At 35.5% G+C, this 11,468-nt stretch overlaps 1 protein-coding gene across 24 annotated transcripts in view; it reads left to right on the plus strand.

The window, feature by feature from the left end:
• Positions 1-11,468, plus strand: part of LOC139079894 (uncharacterized) — a 613,636-nt gene that overhangs the window by 345,961 nt on the left and 256,207 nt on the right. The window lies entirely within an intron of this gene.

Genomic DNA, 11,468 nt, shown 5'->3' on the forward strand with positions numbered 1-11,468 from the left:
TCTGGTGGATGAAGGAATCTCAGGAGGAATTCTGCCCACATCATGACATTTTATAGAAGTAGACTAAATTGAGAATGGGAGCCACAATCTATGGGGTGAGCCATCCTGGCTCCCATGGAGGACAGTGATTCTTATCCTGCGTATGCACACCAGAATCACCTCACCTCAGGGGCCCTGTCAGAATGCACATGCCTTAGACCCATTCCTGGATATTCTGCTACACTGGGTCCGGAGTGGGACCTTGGCACGTGTATTTTGAAAAGACTCTTAAGTAAGCCCAAGTTGTGGATTAGAACTCACTAATCTAGGGTTTTCTTCTCACAGTCATGCTATAAGGGTCCCTGATATTTAGAGTGTTGACTATTGGACAGCATGTTAAGAGACTGCGTTCTTTAGGACAGTGACCTGCCATCATATGAGTCTGGGACATAGGCTAACCTAACTGCCCTGCCTTTCTTCCCACGTTTTTACCTGTAATTCACATCTTAGACAAAATCGAAGCCCTGCATTTCTTGCTCATGTTTAAATAATATTTCAAAGAGAATTCCTTAAAGTGAATATCTCCAACTACTAAATTATTTTAAAGATTCTTTTTTTATTGAGGTATAATCAACATGTAACATTATGTAGTGTCAGGTGTACAACATAATGATCCAATATTTTTATATACTACAAAATAATCACCACAATAAGTCTAGTTACCATCTGTCACCAAACACAGTTATAAAATTTTTTTCTTGTGATGAGAACTTTTAAGATTTACTCTCAGCAACTTTCAAATATGTCATACGGAATTATTAACTATAATCACCATGCTGTATGTTACATCTCAAGTACTTATTTTATAACTGGGTCTTTGTAATTTTTGACCCCCTTCACTCATTTCTCCATCCCCTTACTTCCTCATCCCTCTAGCAATCATCAGTCTGTTCTCTGTATCAATAAACTTGATTTTTGTTTCTTTGGTTGGTTTCATCCATCAACGGATGAATCCATAAAGAAGATGTGGTATATACACGTATACAATGAAAGACTACTCAGCCATAAAAAGGAGTGGAATCTTGCCATTTGTGACAACATAGATGGACGTTGAGGGCATTACGCTAAGTGAAATAAGTCAGACAGAGGAAGACAAATACTGTACGATTTCACTTATATGTGGAATCTAAAACAAAACAAACAAAATATTCTTTTCTTCTAAGTGATAAAAATTAATACAGCCTGTATGCTTCTTTGAGAAATAATAATTTAGAGAAATATTTGCAAAAGGCAATGATAATGAAGTAAATAACAATAGATCTAAATAAGTAAATAATAAATAAATGCATAACAATTATAGTTATCCCTTACAGAGCACCTTTATATATCATGTCTAACCCACTAGACTATAGGCAATTTAAAGCTTATACAGATTTTAATTAAAATGTGATTCATCTTTCTGTATATTTAAAATGGTATAGAAATGGCCTATTTTCAAATTAATATTTTATTTGTATATGCAAGAAAGAAATCATATAGCCTTGCTTTTATTTATTCAATAAACATAAGAAAAACTTTATCAGGTAATTTTAAAATATAATTTCTGCCTTTATAATGCTACTGAAACTTTGCTGTTACCTTAGGATCACCTAATAAACTCTTAATTGAAAAATGCAAGGGGCGTATGGAGTCCTTACTATATTATTGGACTTCTCTGATGCATTTGATTTGGTCATTCACCCTGTTTGAAATTCTGTTGACTTCTGTGACCGTCCCCACTCTTTCCCTTCTAATCTTTCACCATTCCTCCTCTCTGTCTCCTTTAGGAGATCCTTCCTCCTAGAAGTACTATTATATATCATTCTTGAATTTCTTATCCCTACACTCTAAACACTGTTGCTAGGTGAGCAAATAGATTCCCGTACTTTCAGCTCTTACTGGTATGTTGATGGTCCCTCCGATTTTTATCCCCAACAAAGTGACTTCTTACCTGAGCCACATATTCACTGCCCTCTGGGTGGCTCCACCAGTATCTCAAATCTCAAATTCATCTCTCAGCATTTTCCTCTTCAAATTTGTTATTACTCTTATACCTTCTATGTTAAATGGTGGCATCAGAATGAACCAGTTTTCCAAGCTGAAATTTGAGCATCGTCTGTGACTCCTCCTTCAACACCATCACCCATGTCTGACTCCTTCCAATATGGCCTCCGAAAGTTTTCTTAAAACTTTCCTTCCTCTCCCTATGTATTCCTACTGCCCTGGTTTGGGAGTCTCATCATCTCTCTTCTGAACTACTACAAAACATTATTAATTTATTTCTCCATTCCAAGTCTGGCCTGAGTAATCTACAATTGAAGAAAAATCTTAACATATTACCCCACACATACACTGAAAGACATCAACTCTATATAACAGGAATAGCAAATATAGCATCAGTGCCATGACTCCCCATTCTTGCATCTATGGAAAACTTAGTAATCAACTAAAACATTCTATATAATAAGTCCTGATATTCCCTCAGAATCCTTCTCAAACAGAAATTCAGCCACCTAGTTATGTCATATAAAATTTGGCAATAAGAGTAAATTCGCTTGCCATATTAATTAGGATAAACCCCTTAGTACAACACAGGTCATCCAGGATCTGTCCGTTGTCAAATTCTCCAGTTTCTTCTCAAGCCATCCCTCCTTCATATTCTATTCATAATATCATCTTCAATGGTAATAGTTGCTTTCTTACACCATGCTCTTTCTTCTCTCTGGGCTTTTGTGTATGCTCATGGCTGTCTCGAGGCTTTCTCTTCACACTCCCAACTTTTTGCCAATTCCAATTCCAGTTTATTCTTATCTTCCTTGTAGAGCCAGCCTCGTTCTCACCCTTTTCCTGACTCCAGTGTGGGATGATGTCTCTAATCCATGTTTCCGTAGTATCCTGTGCATATCTCTGTCAATGTCTATCATTGCTCTGACTGTGCATGGTTATCATTTTTCCAGTTATGTGTTTGTCTAACCCACTAGATGATAGGCATCTTGAAACTGAAACACAGTTCTATTATTCTTTACAATTTGGGGACAACTTTAACAGTAACAGGCACATAACCAAGCACAATATAAGATGAATTAATTAATTTTAAAAGTATTGCTGCATATGAGGAAAAAATAGATATATGTAGGAGAAGTTTTCATTATTTTTAAAGCGGAAGTCACAAACTCCTGACATGCACACCACAGCCCAATACAGTCCACCCCAGTCCACATCATTAATTTATGTTGCCAGGTTTCTGTAGGAATTTGAGTTTTAGACATCTGTGTAAATAATAGAAACGCTAAATATATCTTCTGAAAAGACTATGTATGTTTAAATAATGACTGAGTAATGGCTTCAGAGGAAACAAACTCTTTTTTTTTTTTTTTGAAATTGCTCCTAAATATCTAAATTCTGGTTTTTATCAACAGTTATTATATTATGCATCATACATCAATTTTATATATTTTATATTTATTTATCCTTGCCCATGTTTAAAAGAATACGTATTGACTTGAATATTCGTGCAATATAAGTACTATTTTTTCACCCAAGGTACATAATTTGCTTTTACATGGTTGCAGAATATCTAATAAAAGTGTCTTAAGATATTTTAATAACATAATTCATACTACTGTTCTGGTCTTCTTAATCATAAACTGAAGACATAACTTTGCAGATGTGAAAGTAGGTTTAAGAGCTCTATATGGCCTGGGGAAATTTGCTATCAAAATTCATATTTATATATCAATGTACTTTTAGAATCCTCAGTCAAAAAATTTTTTAAGTTTTCTTGAACTTTTACTTATCTGGTTTTTGTAAAACGAAGCAGAAATGATTATATACTTATATAGATATTTCCGTATTGTTTGAGTCTTAATTCTTCATCAAGGTGTGTGTGTGTGTTTATACACGTTGTTTGGAAAGAATGTGAGAAGAAAGAGGCCAGAGGAAAAAGGGCTCAGTTTGAAAGTACAAATGCTGTGTAATTTGATCCAATAATACATGAGCCTTTGAGCAGGAACTGAGGTGAACTGGGTCTCATATTTTATGTGGAATGTTTTTCAGAATCATCAGACAGCACTCTGAAATATTTCTACTTGATTCACCGAAACTTCAGTCCCACAGAGTAGTTTTCTCTTTCGTGTCTGAATATAACTTAGTGACTCCTACATTTGGAATGTGTTGAAATAAAATTGTTTGTCTTAAAATATGAAACAATTATGTGTACTGGCCAATTCATAGAGATGCATGGAAGGCTCTCCAGAAGTATAATAAAGAATTGTGGGGAGAAAATATCTGTGTGACAATGAGAAATAGTACCCTGTGATCCTTGTTTCATGTCAACCAGGCAAACCAACTTCATTTGTAAGAAAATGGAGAAAGGAAATCTAGCCAAGGAAATGACTGATTCCTGGCCTTCGTCCGTCTGCGTTTTCATGTATAGGAGTACAGATTGGAATCATTTCCTCTGAATTATGCTGCAGCTCAATCCATTCATTCCTGAGTGTTTCCTAAGCACTTACAATGTGTCAGGAATGATAAGCAAACACAGAATTGACCCCGGCTTCACGGAGTTTAAGGTCTAGTGACAAAGAGAGGCAGATTATTCAATATTCACACAAACAAAAGTAAAATATTAACTGTCACACTTGCCAAGAAGGAGTACAGAGGAAGAAGCAGGGGGAGTAGCGGAAGGTTTGTCTGAGAAAGTAACTCATCAGTTGAAATTGGGAGGTTGGATATAAGTTAGCAAGGCTGTAAAAGAAAGGGAAGAGAGCTATGCAGTCTTTGTTGTGAAGACAGGCATCCTTAGGGAAGGTAGAAACCACACATAGAAATCACATGTGCCGAATTCAGACTGTTATCGGTAACCAGGTTACGGTGGAGGGAAAGTGGAATGTGTTGGGTGAAACTTTGGCTACAATAAAATATTTATTTAGCATGCAGCTTACATTCCAGAAAGGTACAGATAATAAACACTTTAGCAAATAAAGATACAATATGTTAGGTAGTAATAAATGGTATGAAAAATAAAGCAAAAGAAGATGGAAAGGTTGGGGGGATGCCATTTCAGATTGGGTGGTAAGGGAAGCCCTTCCTGAGCAGACACCTGAAGGAAGTGAGATATTGAGCTATGTCTTGTTTTATTTTATTTTTTAAAGAGCTAGAATAGAAGATAACTGAAGCAAGCATGGCAAAATGGTAATGTACATTTAATTTGGGTTGAATACTTACAGCCTCTTTATAATTTTTGATACTTCTGTACATTTGTATTTTGAAGTATTTTAAAAATGACTTTACAAAGCATACATTTCCGGTCAGTGGAAGGGAGGCTGGGGTCTACAAGGTTGTGGAAGAATCGAGGTTAGCACCAACAGCAAGGTAGCAGTTTCATGTGAGACAAGCCTGGAGAGGTGGATAGATGCTAAACCAGCAGGTCCTTGTAGACTGTTAAGAAGTTCAGTCTTTATCTGAAGAGCAATGACAAGATGTTGAAGGATTTGAAGCAGGGGTAGGAGTGATAGGATTGGATATGCATTTGGAAGAATTTAAGAATTTCCATTCAGTTAAGAAATTCTAAGCGAGCGTCTACCATTTGCCAGAGGCTCTGTGCTGGGTACGGAGAGACATAATAATGATGGGTCTCTATACTTGAAGAACTTGATGTCTAGTGATGGGTGAAATTTTTGCTATCCTCTATAGATGAACTCAGTGGTTAGGTATTTTGAGGTCTCCCTGTAAATTTTTTATTCTACATCTTTAGCAACCTGCATGTTATCATTTTGATAAAGGTTGGGCACTCACCTTGATTTTAATGGCTTTGAGAATTTTGATAACTCACTAGTTCATTTTATTAGGGAGAAAAATTTGTTTTTGTGTAATTATTTGCTTATATGCCATTTTACCAGTTTCCTATTGTATCCATGCAATATTTATGATCCTTTTCCAAATTTGAGGCTTCTGATATTTCAAGGTCAAGAAGTCCTTGGCAAAGAACAGAAGAATCATGTGAAGGGCATGTTCATTGATAAAAGAAAACAAAACACTCCCCTTGTTTAGAGTCATGTGAGAATTGGAAATTTACATCACTTGCCAAAAAGGAGATATAAAATTCAAGTATCAGTGATAAGTAAACTTTGATATTTTGGAGGTAGTGTGTGTCTTTTGTCCAAGAAACATATTCTAAGTGATTCATTATGTAAAGCCTGGAGGAAGGACCTGGAAGAAGCTGATTGAGGATGAGGAAGCAGTGATAAAGATTAACTCTGTGTGAAAATATGAAAGGATGCCAAACAATTCAAATGATTGGTTTAGGATCTTCTTCTAAACACTTTCCTCTGACTTTGATATTCCTCATTGACTGACATCATTCCTGTGGTGTTTTACCATTTTCCACAAAACTAATGTACCTCTCATGACAAATGAAGGTCATTGTTTGCCATGGAGAGAATGTGGGTATTAGTCAGACATGGTTATCCACCCGTTCTCTTTAGTTACATAGAGAATAGGACTACCAAGTTACTGCCGTGTCTCAAGTGATTTATTGACCTAGGCATAAATTTCATAGCAACTTGGACTTTGTTTAAGTAATTCAAATTGATGCCATATAGGATCAGCCACCTTATATCAGTCATAAAACAAGAGCAGTTATGTTTGTGGGACATGGTAGACTATTAAATCTTACTCTGTGGAACATCTAAAATTCAATTATCATACTATAAAAAAAATCATTGTGTCCATACTGGACTATCTATAGATGAATTCTGAGGAAGGAAAAACAAATTTATAACGAATACTGACATCTGCTTTTAAGCTCATCGTGGGTAATATAAACAATTAACTGAATCATACGTGTTGTATGCAAATGCCAAAACCATGGTGGTATTGTATCCAGTCTAATAAAGGATAACTTTATATGTCCCCAAATTAGAATTGATTAAATTTATTTGTTTGACTGGGCCAGGGAGCAAAGTGAAGAGTAAAATAAGCTTCTGAAAGATAAAGAGTGAGAATGCGAAAATCAGAAAATGGAGGGAACTTGATGTTCAGTTCTTTTGTTGTTGCTACATAGGCTCAGCCTCAAGGGAAAAAGCGAATTGCATTTCTGATCTGAAGAGCCTTTAGTGCTATCTTTCTCATTAAGAATTAGATGGGGTTACATAACTGATCATTTAACCATGCTGCCTTCAATTTCCTGAATCATACCTACTTCAGAACTTTTATGAGAGTGACGATAAGTAGTTAGGGAACATGCCTCGAAGAATTTTAAGGTATGGCAGAAACATAGAGTATTACAGTTATTATACTAGATATTAAGGATTGAGAGAATTGACGCGATGGTGGAAGGAGCCTTATGTTTTAGTCTTCAGAGGGTCAGTCCAGTGGGGCTGCAAGAATTGGGCTTTAGAGTGACAGGGACCCAGGCCAAAACCCTGCCTTCACCCCTTACAGTCTTTCTGATGTTGGGAAGTTACTTAATCCTTTTAAGTATCTGTTTTTTTATCTATAAAATGGAAATCATAATTATGAGTTTTAACTAACATGTGTAAGTGACCTAAGATGGCGTCCAAAGCTAAATAAAGCTCATGAAGTCCCATTCTGGTGCATTCACTTTAATCAGTGCGTTCTTCTTTTCAATATTACCTATAATATGTTTGCAATCAATTATAAGGTTACAAAAATTTGCAAAGTGTATGTTGTTATCCCATTTTACAGAAAGATCTCTTGGTCACATGAGGGCATCTCAGGTTCAAACTCCATTATGGCAGGACCAAAGTGATAGCTGATAGTCTCCCGGAAGCAGTGTGACCTCTTCTTTTTGTTCTTTTCCTTCTTGATCTTCCTAATCATCCCACCTTTTCTAAAAATTTATCACCAACTCACTTCCCTGTTTCCCTGCTTTATTTCTCTTCATAGAGCTTACCACTATTTATTGTTACCTATTTATTTACAAATTAGTGTATTACTTTGGTAGTATATGAACACTATAAGAGCTTGAATTTCTTTTTTGGGATGTAAACTTCTCAATGAAAATTATTAATTATTTTGTATTTTCCAAAATAAAAGTTGGGATATTTTTAAGAATAAAATACTGTGCATTTCCTTTGTTGCAATCAAAAGAAAATACATTTAAAGAAGGTATGTGTATGTGTGGTTTTTCATTTGTTTATGTTTTCACTGAGGAAGATTTGCCCTGAGCTAACATTTGTGCCAATCTTCCTCTATTTCATTTGTGGGTCACTGCCACAGCATGGCTGACAAGTGGTATAGGTCCATGCTGAGGAACTGAACCTGCGCTGCCGAAGTGGAGCACACCAAACTTAACCACTAGGCCACGGGGCCAGCCCTTGCATGTGTGTTTTTAAAAGATGATGTTAAACCTACTTTGTCATGTGTATAATAAACATAGCTAAAAATTACACTTCCTGGATTTATGTGATTTTAAAACACAGCCCATTTTACTTGCATGGAGGTTTTTATTCCAGAAAGGTATGGAACATGACAATATGACGATCTGTCGTTGGGATGCTGTCACTGCTTGTCTCAGATCAGCTGACAAGATCTCAGCTGGGCCTCTATAAGTTGCTTAAGAACACTTCTAGAACCATCCTAATGGGCATGTGCCTTCCAACTGTCACTTGGAAAGAATGATCACTTGAGATCAATCTCTACAGCAGGCCTTTTGGCAGAAAACCAGTCATATCATTCTCTCCAAATAGAGGCTTTGTGAGGAAAAAGACCTTATCAAATTCCTTGGGCATGAAGTGACTGTTGGAACTATTCTCAAAGCATTCTATCACCATGCAAGGAAGCTGCAGCTTTTGAAAGGTCAGGAATGGCCTTACAATGATTTAGACCATCTTATGATTGTTAGTTAGGAAGTGAAGATGGTTTTAATTCTATAAAAGCTTTGGGTCTCAAGCTCTTTGTGAAAAGAATCTGTGTGTCATTAACTAAACCACAACTTCCTGATATAATTTTTAAAGAGACCAAGACTAAGAGACTTAACAGTAACCCTCACCATACCCTGGACTTGGATCCAAAGTGTAGTGCAGGTTTATTGAAACTGTAGGATACAGAAGAGTAAATTGAGTGTATAAAAGGCTACACAGAAACAGTACTTTTATTTCTTATGAACAAGAATCCATGCTTTGCTAGTAATTAATGTCAGAAAATTTAGAATTTTATAAAGCAAGCTTCATTTTTTAACCTTGTATTTATTCTTTTGTGTTGATCCAGTAGACAAAGGTGAGTTTTCAAGTAAAACTATACTACTAGTTGACATTGTTTGATTTGAATCCTGAAGAGGAGCTGGAAGCAAACCTCAAAGCGAAAAATGTAAAAGTTTTAATGCTTATTATTCCTAAAATGGCATTACTATGCTTAGTGGAAATCAAAAGAAAACATATGCTATAATAATAAAATTGGACTTTACTCATAGATATTATAGTATATATCTTAATTCATTTGCATAGCTGTAAAAAAGGGGATTTTCTGGACAATCAAAAGGCTTTTAACCCAGTTGGCCTACAGAATTCTATTTTAATAAATATGTGAAGTATAATTCCCTATATGTTCATTATGAAGAGCACGTGTATTTTGTGTTAAAGGTGTAAGGTGTAGACATTCGAAGTTGGTTGTTCCTATGTACTTTTGTATACATGCTAAGGTCTAATCTTGTTCTGTTCTTCAAATGCTTTAAGCAACTTGCTCTCCTTATAGAGTATCCTCTTGTGATTTCTTATTCTGATGAAAGAACTAAAGACTTTAGGAATGAAAGCGCTAATACATTTATACAATATTTTAAATTCTCTTGATTATTCAAACTGCAGTTTTCTAAAACATGAGATCTTTTAGTTGTTTTTGGTAGCATCTTCTCATGAAGTCTCCTCAGTGAACACAAGGAGAGAAGAGAGCAAGAAGAGAGTTTCTAATTAATTTTATATTAAAAATAGTGGCAACTTATCCACTTCTTTGTCCGTAAACTGTCTGCAAAATCTTGCCTTCCATGTTATGGTACTCTTGCCTTAAAGTGGCAGTCATTTGCACCATGTACACCACTTTGAAAGTTGTAGACGTGTCTATTTGCCAAAACCCCAATTTCAGAGCTATTAAAAAAGCCAAAACTCTAGTCTCTAGTCAAGGACATTTGAGAACACAAGATACATAATGGATTAGAAGTATATATTTCAGTTTTTAGCCATATTTGCTTGTGAACAGCATAATTGCGTCCACCCACAATAGTATGTGTATGTGTGTGCATGTATTTATTTATCTATAAAATAAGAGTGATAAACTATGATCATATGTTTTCTTATAGAAAAATGTAGGAACACTATATCCTTCACTGATTACTGAAATTTCAAAGAACATATTTCTTTGTAATCCATTCTGTGACTTTATTTCTCTTAGATATGGTTGGGTTAAGTTGCTTAAACTTTGGCACAGAAAATATTTGCCTCAGCATTCTTTCTTCATGATTTAAGCAGAATTGAAAAATTGGGGTAATGAAATCCAACAAATACATCTTATTATTAAATAATGCTTTACCTTATTGAAGACACCAGCAACTTTAGCTAGATCCACTCCAAACTCTCAAATTATTTAAATCTCACATTTTGGAAACACTTTTTGTATAATGTCTTTTTTATATCTGATATAACTTTTAAACTTACAACACTCATCCTTTCACATTCTGCAATGAAGCATGAATTATTCATTGAGTTTGTCCAGCAAGGGGAGCGGCATCTTACTGAGGCTGTGAGCTTCCAGTATGGCGCATACAAGCTGTTTCTGAGATGATAGCAGAAGAAAACATCCCCACAGCTATTGCATTGCTGCTTGCTCCATTCCCAGTCTCTTCAAATTCTAGCCTTGATAGTACAGGAGTGGATTCTGTGTTTACGTAATGTGGATTCTGTGATTGCACTTTCTGGAAAAATAGAGGTTACTGTTAGCAAAACAAAGTGAGCCAGGGGTTATTGTGTATTTTTTGAAAGCATTTACAAGAAATGGTTTAATAAGCCATTGTTATTGTTACAAAAATTACATTTTATTAAGAATCACAAATGATTGTTTTTTTTTTAAAGATGAAGTCTAGCTAGAGAGCAAAGGAGAATGATTTCATTACTGCTTATAATAATACAGATCAATTCAGAAAGGGGAAGCATTTGTTAGAGAGCAATGGTAGATTTTCTTTGTTTGAAGTCTGCCTGGAAAACAGATTTTATGTGCAGGACTACTGGGTGACTTCTTTCATATCCAGTGAGTAGTGTTATTGACAGGTTTTGTCAGCTTTGTAGCTCATGTGCTTTTTCTCTTGATTTTTTTCCTGCTTATTCTTATTGATTTGTAAGCAGCTTGAGACTAGAATCTGTCATCTAAGTCTTGGGGATCTCCCTCCACCAAGGAAAGGGGTTTTGAACAAAGTAGATACAATAAATGTCAATGACATAGGT

This window comes from Equus przewalskii, chromosome 27 (genome assembly GCF_037783145.1).
Source record: "Equus przewalskii isolate Varuska chromosome 27, EquPr2, whole genome shotgun sequence".
Lineage (NCBI taxonomy): Eukaryota > Metazoa > Chordata > Mammalia > Perissodactyla > Equidae > Equus > Equus przewalskii.